At 33.6% G+C, this 11,558-nt stretch overlaps 1 pseudogene; it reads left to right on the plus strand.

Moving 5' to 3' along the window:
- The first annotated feature begins 524 nt into the window (after positions 1–524).
- On the plus strand, positions 525–10,391 carry LOC122804050 (annotated as a pseudogene).
- The last annotated feature ends 1,167 nt before the right edge of the window (positions 10,392–11,558 follow it).

The following is an 11,558-nucleotide window of genomic DNA, read 5'->3' on the forward strand; positions in this document are numbered from 1 at the left end:
GTTAAGCACTGCTCTCATGGCCACAATATTTGTCAAAAATTAGAGTAAATTATAGCAGAAAAGATCCAACAAGCTTTGAATTCTGTGAAATATTATACAATTTTGACTTAGTACAATTTCAGGTGTATTACTACAAGCTGCATTACATGTTTTCACATTTTCTTACAAAAAAAATTGTATATTCAGTTCAACTTATTATTACTATTTTTTTTTTCATCTGGAAAAAGACAAATGTAATAAGAGACTGATAATAGCTGCAGAAAATGTGTTCATCCTTTGCTTTGTCCACACAGAAAGGCGTGACCACAGCCCTTTCCTTTATCCAATGTCTTCTGCCCTTTTGATTGCATTGCTGATATAGAAAACACTAGGGCTGATGCAAACAAAAAAGGGGACCTCACTATCAGAGTTATCACATTTGGGTGGAACTTGCCTTTTTATCCATAAAAGTCACACCAGCATTGCAGTTTTTTAAGAAATTCTTCCAAAGTCATCTGTCATCTACTGACCACCAGCCTGCAGCCATGGTTCACTGGGACGCAAGTGAGAGAAAAGCCATCACCTCTGTCTGGGGAAAAGTCAGTTGTGAAGCTGATGGTCTTCAGACTTTGCTAAGGTAAGCTGATTTATACAAATAAATATTTTCTAATATCTTATGCCTTGTCTGTTAATATACTTAGCATTCTGTATGTACTGTATCTCTGTTTAGTGCTCCTCTGTTCACTCAGGTCATGGCTGTAAAGGGTATTTAGATAAAATAACAATAAATACTGTAATAGGTATCATGAGAAACACGGAAAGGATATTTTCATCCATTCTTCTGAGCAGACTCCTTAATTAAATGAGAAAATAAGAACATTAAATGTTGTACTGTCAAGGCAGAAAACATAGGGCTGAGTTATAACAAATAAAATGAAGCATTTTCAGTTCATTTAAACATTAGCAAACACAGCTCAAGAGTCACATGCATCTCAGGAAACAAACTTCAAGCATTTGTATATGATAGCATCATAAATCCACTTAAGTATACGTTTAGGAATTAATTTAGGATAAAAAGCAGTAAAACATTTAGCAGTTTTGCCAGTTGTTAAACTGTATGAAACTCACATCCTATTAAAATATATTCCTTCAATCCAAATATAGTTTTATATCATATGACAATTTGTTATATATACTTATGAGAACACAATTTGGATAATTAACTGAGAGCTCCTCCCACTGATAGATTTTTGCTCATTCATAATTTAAATGTGTCACATGATATATGATGAATTTTGATTGGAAAGACAGATTCTGAAACATGAATGACATCTAGTATGTTAGCATGAAAATGCCAATTTGTTTGGTGAAATACTCATTGTTTTATATCTATCCTTATTAAATGAATTAATGCATATATATTTATTGGACTTTATGACACTGTCATGTAGAGATATTTTTAGTATTGTTAATTCTCCATACTCAACAGGTGTAGCTTATGTTTTGGGATTTTTTTAATGCAAAGCATTAAACCACAGATAAACCACAGATAGAAGGTTGGTATAAGCATTATTGCTTATATCTTTAGGACTTTCCTCTTTATTTGGAAAAGTCCATTGGACAGGATGAAAAAAAAATAGAAATTATGAGCCATGTATGAAAGCAGAATGATAAAAACTATACAGGCATAGGATTGCAAATGGCAGAAAGCAAGCAAAATAGAAAGCTCTGACTGTTGCATAGGAAGACACTGAAAAGGCAGTCATTGTAATCAAATGTTTCTACTCCTACATGAGGGAACAGTGTTCCCTTGAAGTAAAAAGAGCACTGACTGCTATTGGTAGGAAAGATACAAGTCAAGGAAAATTATTACAAAAGGTCACTTATTATCTGAAGTGGCTAAGGTTGAAGAGGTTTAGTCAGAAGGCATGGGTGATAGCATTCAAGATGAGAGGTCAGCAATCAATCAGCACTAAGAAAACATCTTTATGTGGCTTATGAAAGCAGAAAATGACATAGGGAATTGAAGACAAGTGGGGTTTCATTGTTTTACTCACCAGATCATAGGAACAGAAAGGACCAAGAGAACTAGCACATTGGTTACCTTGACTGCATCCCTTGACCAGCTGTTATAAAAAGGCATAAAACAGAATTGTTGGTGGACAGCAGTATCTCAATTTAGGGAAAGAGTGCATTTTATCATATATATATATATATATATATATATATATATATATATATATTATTACTAAGAACCTGACTGATGTATTTCAATTTGTTGAAATGTTGCTGAACAAATAAGAGCAGTTGATACTTTTAGTTATTTGTTTACTAATCAAGTAGTTTATTTCGTTACCAGTTTTGGAAATGTTTGTTTATTATACGGAAGAAATATTTTTTTATGTGTGACCCAAATACATTTTCAAAGTCAGGGCTATAGTTGAAGACACTCAGTGCTGCAATTAATATAATAATTCTGAGCAAATATTCATCTGTTGTATTTGTACTACTCTCTGTTTGGAGGACTGTACAATGTGTGAATTTGTTCAACAAAAGGATTTCTGATTTTGGATTAGGACTGAGTGTGAAAGAATACTGTAGGGTTAGTTTTCTCACTAGCGGTCGTCAAGAGCAGTCAGTTTAAGACCAATCAGTGTGAGGGGATACTGAAGAGTTAGTTATGTCACTAGCAGTTGTCAAGAGCAGTTAAAGACCAATCAGTGTGAGAGGATACTGATGCGTTAGTTATGTCACTAGCAGTTGTCAAGAGCAACCAGTTCAAGGCCAGTTAATCTTTTTATATTTATCAGCACCAGGAGAAGGAACAAAATTTGACAATTTAGTAACACAGAGGGCACAACGTGGCAAGTAAATAGTTATAGTGTGTGTGTGTGCATGTGTGTGTGTGTGTGTGTGTGTGTGTTTATCATGGAATGCAATGATAAGAATTGAAAAGTAGCTAAAGGCACTGGGAATGCTTGCTAACAAAAGCATTATGAATCGGACTTCCATAGAGTGTAGTCATGAAAGGAAACAAATAGAGTTTAATAACAAAATATCTTTTATGGAAATAAAGATAAAGCAAACACTGAAACAAAGGATCATTATTACATATGCCATCATACCTTCCAATTATTATCAGGAAGTTGCAGGAAAAGTAAATCAAATCAGGAAATACTGAAGACTGGAATCACTCAAAAAAAAAAGAATGATTTTGGTGCCTGTGAAATTCTTTGGTAAACTATCACAAATAGTACTGAACAAAGCTTTGCAGTGCAATGATGAAAAATGATGTGACACCAAGCCAAAGCAATAGTTCTTGGCTCCTGAGGTCAGCATTGCTGTGGAGGCCCACTTTTGTTTTAGGAGAGGCCAAATCAGTTGGAAAAATGTTCTTTACTTAAAACATTCACTACCCACTGTTAAGTTTAAGGGCTAGGCTATAACTACAGAAATATAATAGCCAATAAGTGTATGTATTTCATTACACATCAAGGATACAAGAATAATGTAATAGGAAAAATCTTAATTACTTTAAGTGCACTGGGGGGGGGGTCACTGTGTTTCTGTACATTGCTGTATATACTTTTTTGCACTGACAGGCTCAAGTGCTATTTAATATCTATAGGAGAGGCTCAAAGGATTTTCTGTTGTATAAGGTACGCTCATTATGAAAAAGTCCAGGTTGTGCGATAAGAGCATATATTACTTCATCAAAGAATCAGTTCATCAAATGGCATTTTATTGGAAATGCCTTTCACTGAACCTTTCTCTTGTGGGGGTGCCCCTGCTAATTATATATATCAACTCCGAGATTGCACTACAGTGGGGAAAAGGGCAAATTTCCAAATCACCACCATAATGTGATCTCAGGATGGATTGACAAATGGCATGTTCGATAAAATGCCTTTTGATGAACTGATTCTTTAATGAAGTAATAGGGACGGTTGCAATAATCTGACTTTAAAGGAAAGGTAAAACACTGAAGGGACTGATGGGCATATAATTACAGAGTTGGAATATAGGCAGACCAAGTGCAGTTTATTAGGGTAGAAACATTTGGCTCAGTGAATGACTTGGTAATCTTCAGTAACAGCATGTCTGGTGTCCACATTTCAGACTAGCAGACCTTTGTTTTGTGTTCATTATATAGATGTTCCTATTATTTGAACTCTAATTTCAGGAAGGACAGTCTTTCTCTAATCCCTTGAATTGGGCAGTTTATTTCTACCTCTCATCTTATCATCCCATGGACTACTACATGTTAAATCAGAACTGACTAGACTACAAGGCAGTGCAAATAAAACTCTACATATTGTTTACGAGACTTTCATAATTTTTTGTGGACAGACATGCTACTTTTCAGCTTTACAAGTGTCATACATAATAATAAAAGTTGTGTTGATTTCCATAGTATATGCCATATTGACATTTCTCATAACTCATGTTCTAATCTACTTAAGACATTCAAATTTAAAAAGGCACTCACATTAAAATGCAATTTTTAAACTTTGACGTGTTATTGAGGATAACAAAAGAGTAAAACAAGCCTTGATCCTTTCACCAAATATTTATCTTTTACTTTAGCTTACTGCATCATTAACTCAAATTGTTTAATAAGCTATGAAGATTTATCAGTACTACCATGCATAAATGTACTCCACTTACAGAGTTTCTCTTTATTTATTGCAGGCTGCTGGTTGTGTATCCCTGGACTCAGAGGTAGTTCAGTACATTTGGTGATTTATCTACTCCTGAAGCTATTATGTCAAATCCCAATGTGAAAGCTCATGGAATTAAAATGTTGTCAGCTCTCGGTGAAGCCATCAAACATCTGGATAACATCAAGGATCACCTAAAAGAACTGAGTGTTCCTCATTCTGATTCACTGGATGTGGACCCCTGAGAACTTCAGGGTATGTTCAATGATTGCATAGCCTGCCTACAGCACTATTAGAGGGGATAATGAGAATTTATGTATATAGACTATTCAGCAGCATGGGCAAGGAATTAAAGTATAAACACACAAATTTAATGTGGTTCTTTACAATGAGTTGGACTCCTGTCCCCAGTTACATCAGGAATATAAGGAACGTCTATGTTTAGTTACACATCATCACTGCTGTGGGGGGGGTTGTTGAGTTTAGACTGGAGTCTTAAGCTTTGCAGGCCAAGCAAGTGTACCACACATGGATGACTATGTTTCTTTCTGATCAACAGGAAGTAAAAGAAACAGACACCACTTAAAAATATTCAAATTAAACAAGAGAGGGGAAGTAATGCAGACAAGTATCATGGCACTGACAAGTAGTAAATAATAAAACATAAATTGTATAACTTAATTACTGTAGCAGTTAATAATAAAAAAAAAATGTTATATATAACAAACAATTACTGTAGCAGTAAATAAGAAAGCATGCATTATATAGCTAACAATTACTGTAACAATGAATAATAAAACAAAGTTTGTACAATTACTGTAGCAGTAAATAATAAAACATTCATAATTGCTATAACAATAAATAATAAAATACATTATATAAGTAGCAGTTACTGTAGAAGTAAATAATAAAACATACTCTACATAATTAACAATTGCAGTAGCAGTAAATAATAAAACATACAGTATATAACAATTGCTGTAGCAGTAAATAGTAAAACATGCTGTACATTACATAATTAACAATTGCTATAGCAGAAAATAAAACATACATCATAAAACAATTGCTGTAGCAGTAAATAATAAAGCACACATTATATAACTAACAGTTGCCATAACAATAAATAATAAAACATACATTACATAAGTAACAATTACTGCAGCAGTAACGAATAAAGCATTCATTATGTAACAATTACTGTAACAGTAACTAATGAAAATAACTTTATATAAGTAACAATTACTGTAGCAGTAAATAATAAAGCACACATTATATAACTAACAGTTGCCATAACAATAAATAATAAAACATACATTACATAAGTAACAATTACTGCAGCAGTAACGAATAAAGCATTCATTATGTAACAATTACTGTAACAGTAACTAATGAAAATAACTTTATATAAGTAACAATTACTGTAGCAGTAAATAATAAAGCACACATTATATAACTAACAGTTGCCATAACAATAAATAATAAAACATACATTACATAAGTAACAATTACTGCAGCAGTAACTAATAAAGCATTCATTATGTAACAATTACTGTAACAGTAACTAATGAAAATAACTTTATATAAGTAACAATTACTGTAGCAGTAAATAATAAAGCACACATTATATAACTAACAGTTGCCATAACAATAAATAATAAAACATACATTACATAAGTAACAATTACTGCAGCAGTAACGAATAAAGCATTCATTATGTAACAATTACTGTAACAGTAACTAATGAAAATAACTTTATATAAGTAACAATTACTGTAGCAGTAAATAATAAAGCACACATTATATAACTAACAATTGCCATAGCAATAAATAATAAAACATACATTACATAAGTAACAATTACTGCAGCAGTAACGAATAAAGCATTCATTATGTAACAATTACTGTAACAGTAACTAATGAAAATAACTTTATATAAGTAACAATTACTGTAGCAGTAGATAATAAAGCACACATTATATAACTAACAATTACTGTTGCAGTGTCAGTGGCTCAGAAGATTACATGCGTGTTTTTGATGCATGGAAGATTATAAGCCTGTGGGCTAATTCAACATTTCTGATGTAGGGATAATGAAAGTCAGTGGGTTCTATCGCTATATCAGGTGACTGGATTTTCTTTCCAGTACCTGTGCTGAGGTCATCCTTTAGATGAGGTATTAAACTGAGGTCGTATGAGCCCAAGATGTTGGTAGCTTAGGTGAATGTAACAATTCCATGGCATAGTAGAATTACACATCCATGCAGCAAGCTAACTATATATTGAGCCTGATTCTAAAAGATATACTCTCAGTAGAAGTAAGCACTTACAATGAGAGCAGGTCTTTTGGAATCTGGCCCTAGTGTAAGCCTGTTTATGGATAGGCCTTACACCAAAATTAGTTATTTAACACTGAGAAGAAGTCTTTGAAAATCAAAGCAGGCTTACACTGTGAGCAACTCTTTTGGAATCTGGCCAAACATCTATCTGCATTTAACCATTCACTACCCAACCAAAGAAGTTCTACTTACATATATTAATGATGGGTCTGAATATATGTACACATCAGGTTTATAACCACCACTCTAATTTTGCCCATAAATTTATCTGTTCCTGCCTTCTGGAGGTTTTTTATGACAGAGCTTACATGCCCTTATTGACAATCTGTTTCAGAACTGTAAACATCATTCTCCAAATCTGACTCCTGTTGTACACACACACATATACACACACACACACACACACACACACACACACACACACACACACACACACACACACACACACACACACATTAAATGTTTGAGTCATAGGACATCTCTCAGACTACAATATTTTGATTTTGTTCCTGACATATAGCAAACCCTCACAGTTTCAGATGCATTCTCATGTTCTCTTTTCAAGAATATTTTGTTTTGCAGAGCATAATGTTTGTATATGTTGTGGTGTCATGGACTTTCATTTAATAAAATAATAAAAACTAAACAAAACTGGTTATGACCACAAACGTGCCATACTGCATCAGCTTTATTTAGCAACAGTAAACCTATCTTTTCCAATTATGGACTAGTATTATTGGTCACTTAAACTATTTATAATATAGATTGTCAATAAGGGCATGTAATTTGTGTTTTTTGTTATATGTTTTGTTACCTTAGAACACATATAATCATCTCATAATATTATTATGTTTTGTTACCTTAGAACACATGTAATCATCTCATAATATTCTTGTAATTAACGTTTTAATGTACTTTATCTGTTAGTTTTCTATGTGGAGCTTTTCTCCCCGGGCCTCTACTTAAAATGGACATATATCCAGCTAGACTAGCCCAGTCAACAAATGTAAAATAAAACAAATAAATAAATATTTGTGATGGCTATTTCTTTATCTGATATTGCTACTTTGTGCAGTTATTTTTCAGTTTCACCTTATGTCAGTCACTTTGTACAGTTTCACTATTTCCATTGCAACCTTTAATATCTTACATCTGTTTTTGTTGAGGTACAAGCTACATTCAGCTATCTTCTGATGTACACTTGTAATTACTACATCCATATTGTCCTGTTGTCCACCCCACATACAAAACTCATTCACAGAATTTTATACTGTGATATTCCTATGAAGTTCAGATACCCAGCTATTCAGTATATAAATAACACCTCTCACTACTGGGTCTATCCCTGTAGTAAACAACAGTGTATTCAGACTACGCCCCTGATAAAGAAGGTATTTGCCCACCAAAGGATCTGATATATAATGATTTATTATATAATGTAGCACCCAACATGGAATGCTACTTCCAAAAGCACGTTTAAATCCAAAAGAACTAATAATCCAGCATTAACTGTTTTGACTTTTCCTAATATTTACACTATTAATGGCATTATCCAAATGTCCTGTTCAACACAATCCTTCTAAAATCCCTACCATACCCAACAGTAATATCTGCTTGTACAATACACAGAAGTGCTATATTTTATTTCCTTTTATTCATACAAACAGAAATGTGTACATTTTTATTTTAACCCTTAAGTTATAAATAGATGCAAGCATTGTGAAATGAGATGGAACCACTGGAGACATTTCAGTTTATATCAGCATTTTTCTGTCTTCTGAAAATTATAACAAGTTTGTTCATGTTTCTACAATAAAAGTCATTGTGCAACTAGAGCCTCAAGAGTGCCTGATACAATAAAATCTTAACATTGATAAAGCACTTTTTCATCCATTTGAGTTCCAGCTGTGATTCATGCAGCAGTTCTACTCAGTGCAAGAGTATGTCACTGCAGGGCAGTGCTACTGAGCAGTGCCACAGTGGTCATTGGTGGTTAGCGGTCTGGCTATATAATACAGTATGGTGATATTTCTAACCTGCAGTTATTTTACTGCAATGCTTAGGTCACAGGTCACTGCCAGTAAATCTCTAGATCTTAGTATTGCAATGGATTACACATTGGCTGTCCCAGCTTATTTATAAACATAGCCAACCATGAATTACAGAGGTCCTCCCTAGAGTCTGCTCTGTGGCAGGAGAAATGACTTAAGCAAAGCAAAATGGAGGTATCCATTGCATTTGAAGCAAATGCTAATCAAGAGTTTTTTAAAAGAATAAGAATTAAAGCTGAAAAAACATCTGTGTTGCATTTTTCTCTTAAGATATCTCAGTACTCCCACAGAGAAATACAATGAAAAGTATTATGACTTATTTTTGAATACATTATTAATCAGTTTGTTACAAATATAGATTTTGTCCTCTTGCAGACATCTCCAACAGTTATGAACAAGTAGTGTGTAGATTGACAGTTTAACAGACTCTTAAGCTCAAACATAATGTATAGATTCTTGTATCAATGTCTGTAGAAATAGGAATCTGGAAAGGAAGTAAAACAGTATAAAGAAAGAAAATTGCAAAAAAACTAAGTATTAATTTCTAAAACAGTTGAACATATCTAATGTGATGGACAAATTTCCATATCAGAAACAAACTTCTAAGTGCAGGTAAAAAGGTTTAAGGTGCTGGATGACATAGTGTTCATAGGTAAGCACTAGGCTGGCTGCCCTTGTGAGCTATTTTAAATATAGCCACTTTCCCTTTAAGGGAAGAACGAAACCTTCCCTGTACCTTGTGTCTGTAGATAGAGTAACATCTGTACCCAGTATGACTAAATAGTACCTTGTATCTTAATGCAAGACATCATCTGAGTCATATCTATTGTACAGCAACTACAAAAATGACAAAAGATTTGCAGTACAAAGGGGTTGGGGCTTAATATTAAAACTAGGGAACTAAGATTGTGCTGTTTGTATAATCCAAGAATATTACTGAGGTAGGGCCCTGGGTTACTGCAATTCCTTACTGATACTTGTTTTTAACTTGACTTCATCAGACTATATTCAGGAGGTTAGAAGAAAATCAGTAAGACATGGAAAAATATACAATTTAATGATTTTTTCTTGATAAATAGTGAATTTCAAGAGCCCATTTATTTGTCCCTACCTGCATGTTATTAGTAACTGCACATTATAAGTCTATTTTATTATCTTGAATAGAGTAAAGTCTGTATCCAGTATAACTAAACAGTACATTTAGCTGATTCATACTTTTTTTGTGTTTACAGCTTCTGGGAAACTGTGTCCTGATTGTACTGGCAGCTAAATTAGGTGCAGAGGAGTTCAACCCAGAAACTCAGGCTGTCTGGGAGAAGCTTATGTCTGTCATGTCAGCAGGTATGTCGAAACACTACTACTAAACCACATGCGTATGGTACAGAAGTTCAAAGCTTATCAGCCAGTGAACAAATAGGATTCACTGTCAGACTGTGAACTTTGTGTCTGATAATGACGGGATAGAACATTTGACTGTGCACAAAAGTGTTATAACACCAAAACATGCCAGAGATGAATTCCTGCAATGCAGAGTACACTTGTGACAACTGCACACCAGTGATATTCTTGAAAGCATTCCTTTGATATTACCCTTGGCTGGCTGCCAAACAGGGTACCTTTAATGATTAATTCAGTGTGTAATGCAAAATAAAAGATCTGTAAACAAGTCAATGGTGTCATGTCCTTTTCTTGTGAGGTATAATTTACTTAAAAGGATCAAATGATTACCACAAACACAGGAGGTTGGCAGGAATGCCATAAGGTATTGAAGATATGCTATTTTTGAGAAGATGACTGCATTCTTGAAGCTCATTACATGATGTGCTAAACACATGGGGACCATTTCCAGAAGTATTGCTCTCAGTGTAAATGTATTATACCAGAGTAAGTCATTTACACTGACAACAGGTCTTTTGGAATCTATTCACTAGTGCAGGCTTGTTTATTAATTAGTTTTCCACTGAAGTTACTTAGTTTTTTACATTGAAAGTTTAAATCTTTCAGAATCGGGGTAAGCTTTACACTGGAGTACGTCACTTACACTGAGAGCAACTCTTTTAGAATCTGGTCGATTGGTGTAGAGAAATATCAAAAATTTCTATATTTTTGTTTGAATTTCTAGCCACCAAGGAGTGTTGTAAATATTTTAGAAAATGAATACTTATTTTTACACGAAAGCATACCAAATTCCACAGTACAGCCTCCTTCCTAGAAGACAAACTACATTAGTGAAAAGCATGCTTTTTAAAACTGAAAAAAGAAAATAGAAAAGTTCTTTAAATGAAGGGCTTAATCAAAAACTTAGCTGGTAGACTCATCATTGTGAATGAAAAAAATAGGCAAATACAGATCTTAATAAAAATAAAACCTTGGCAATTAAGACAAGTGTTCTTAAATTACAATGTATCTTACAGGAAAGAAATATATACCATAGTATATCTGGTTTGTGTTTAGTTATCCTTGCAGCCATCCTATATTTTTGTTAAGAAAAGTTATTTTCTCTTTAGTTGTGACTCCAGATGTGAAATATG

The sequence above is a fragment of the Protopterus annectens genome, chromosome 6.part0, assembly GCF_019279795.1.
Source record: "Protopterus annectens isolate FY-2018-M chromosome 6.part0, PAN1.0, whole genome shotgun sequence".
Lineage (NCBI taxonomy): Eukaryota > Metazoa > Chordata > Ceratodontiformes > Protopteridae > Protopterus > Protopterus annectens.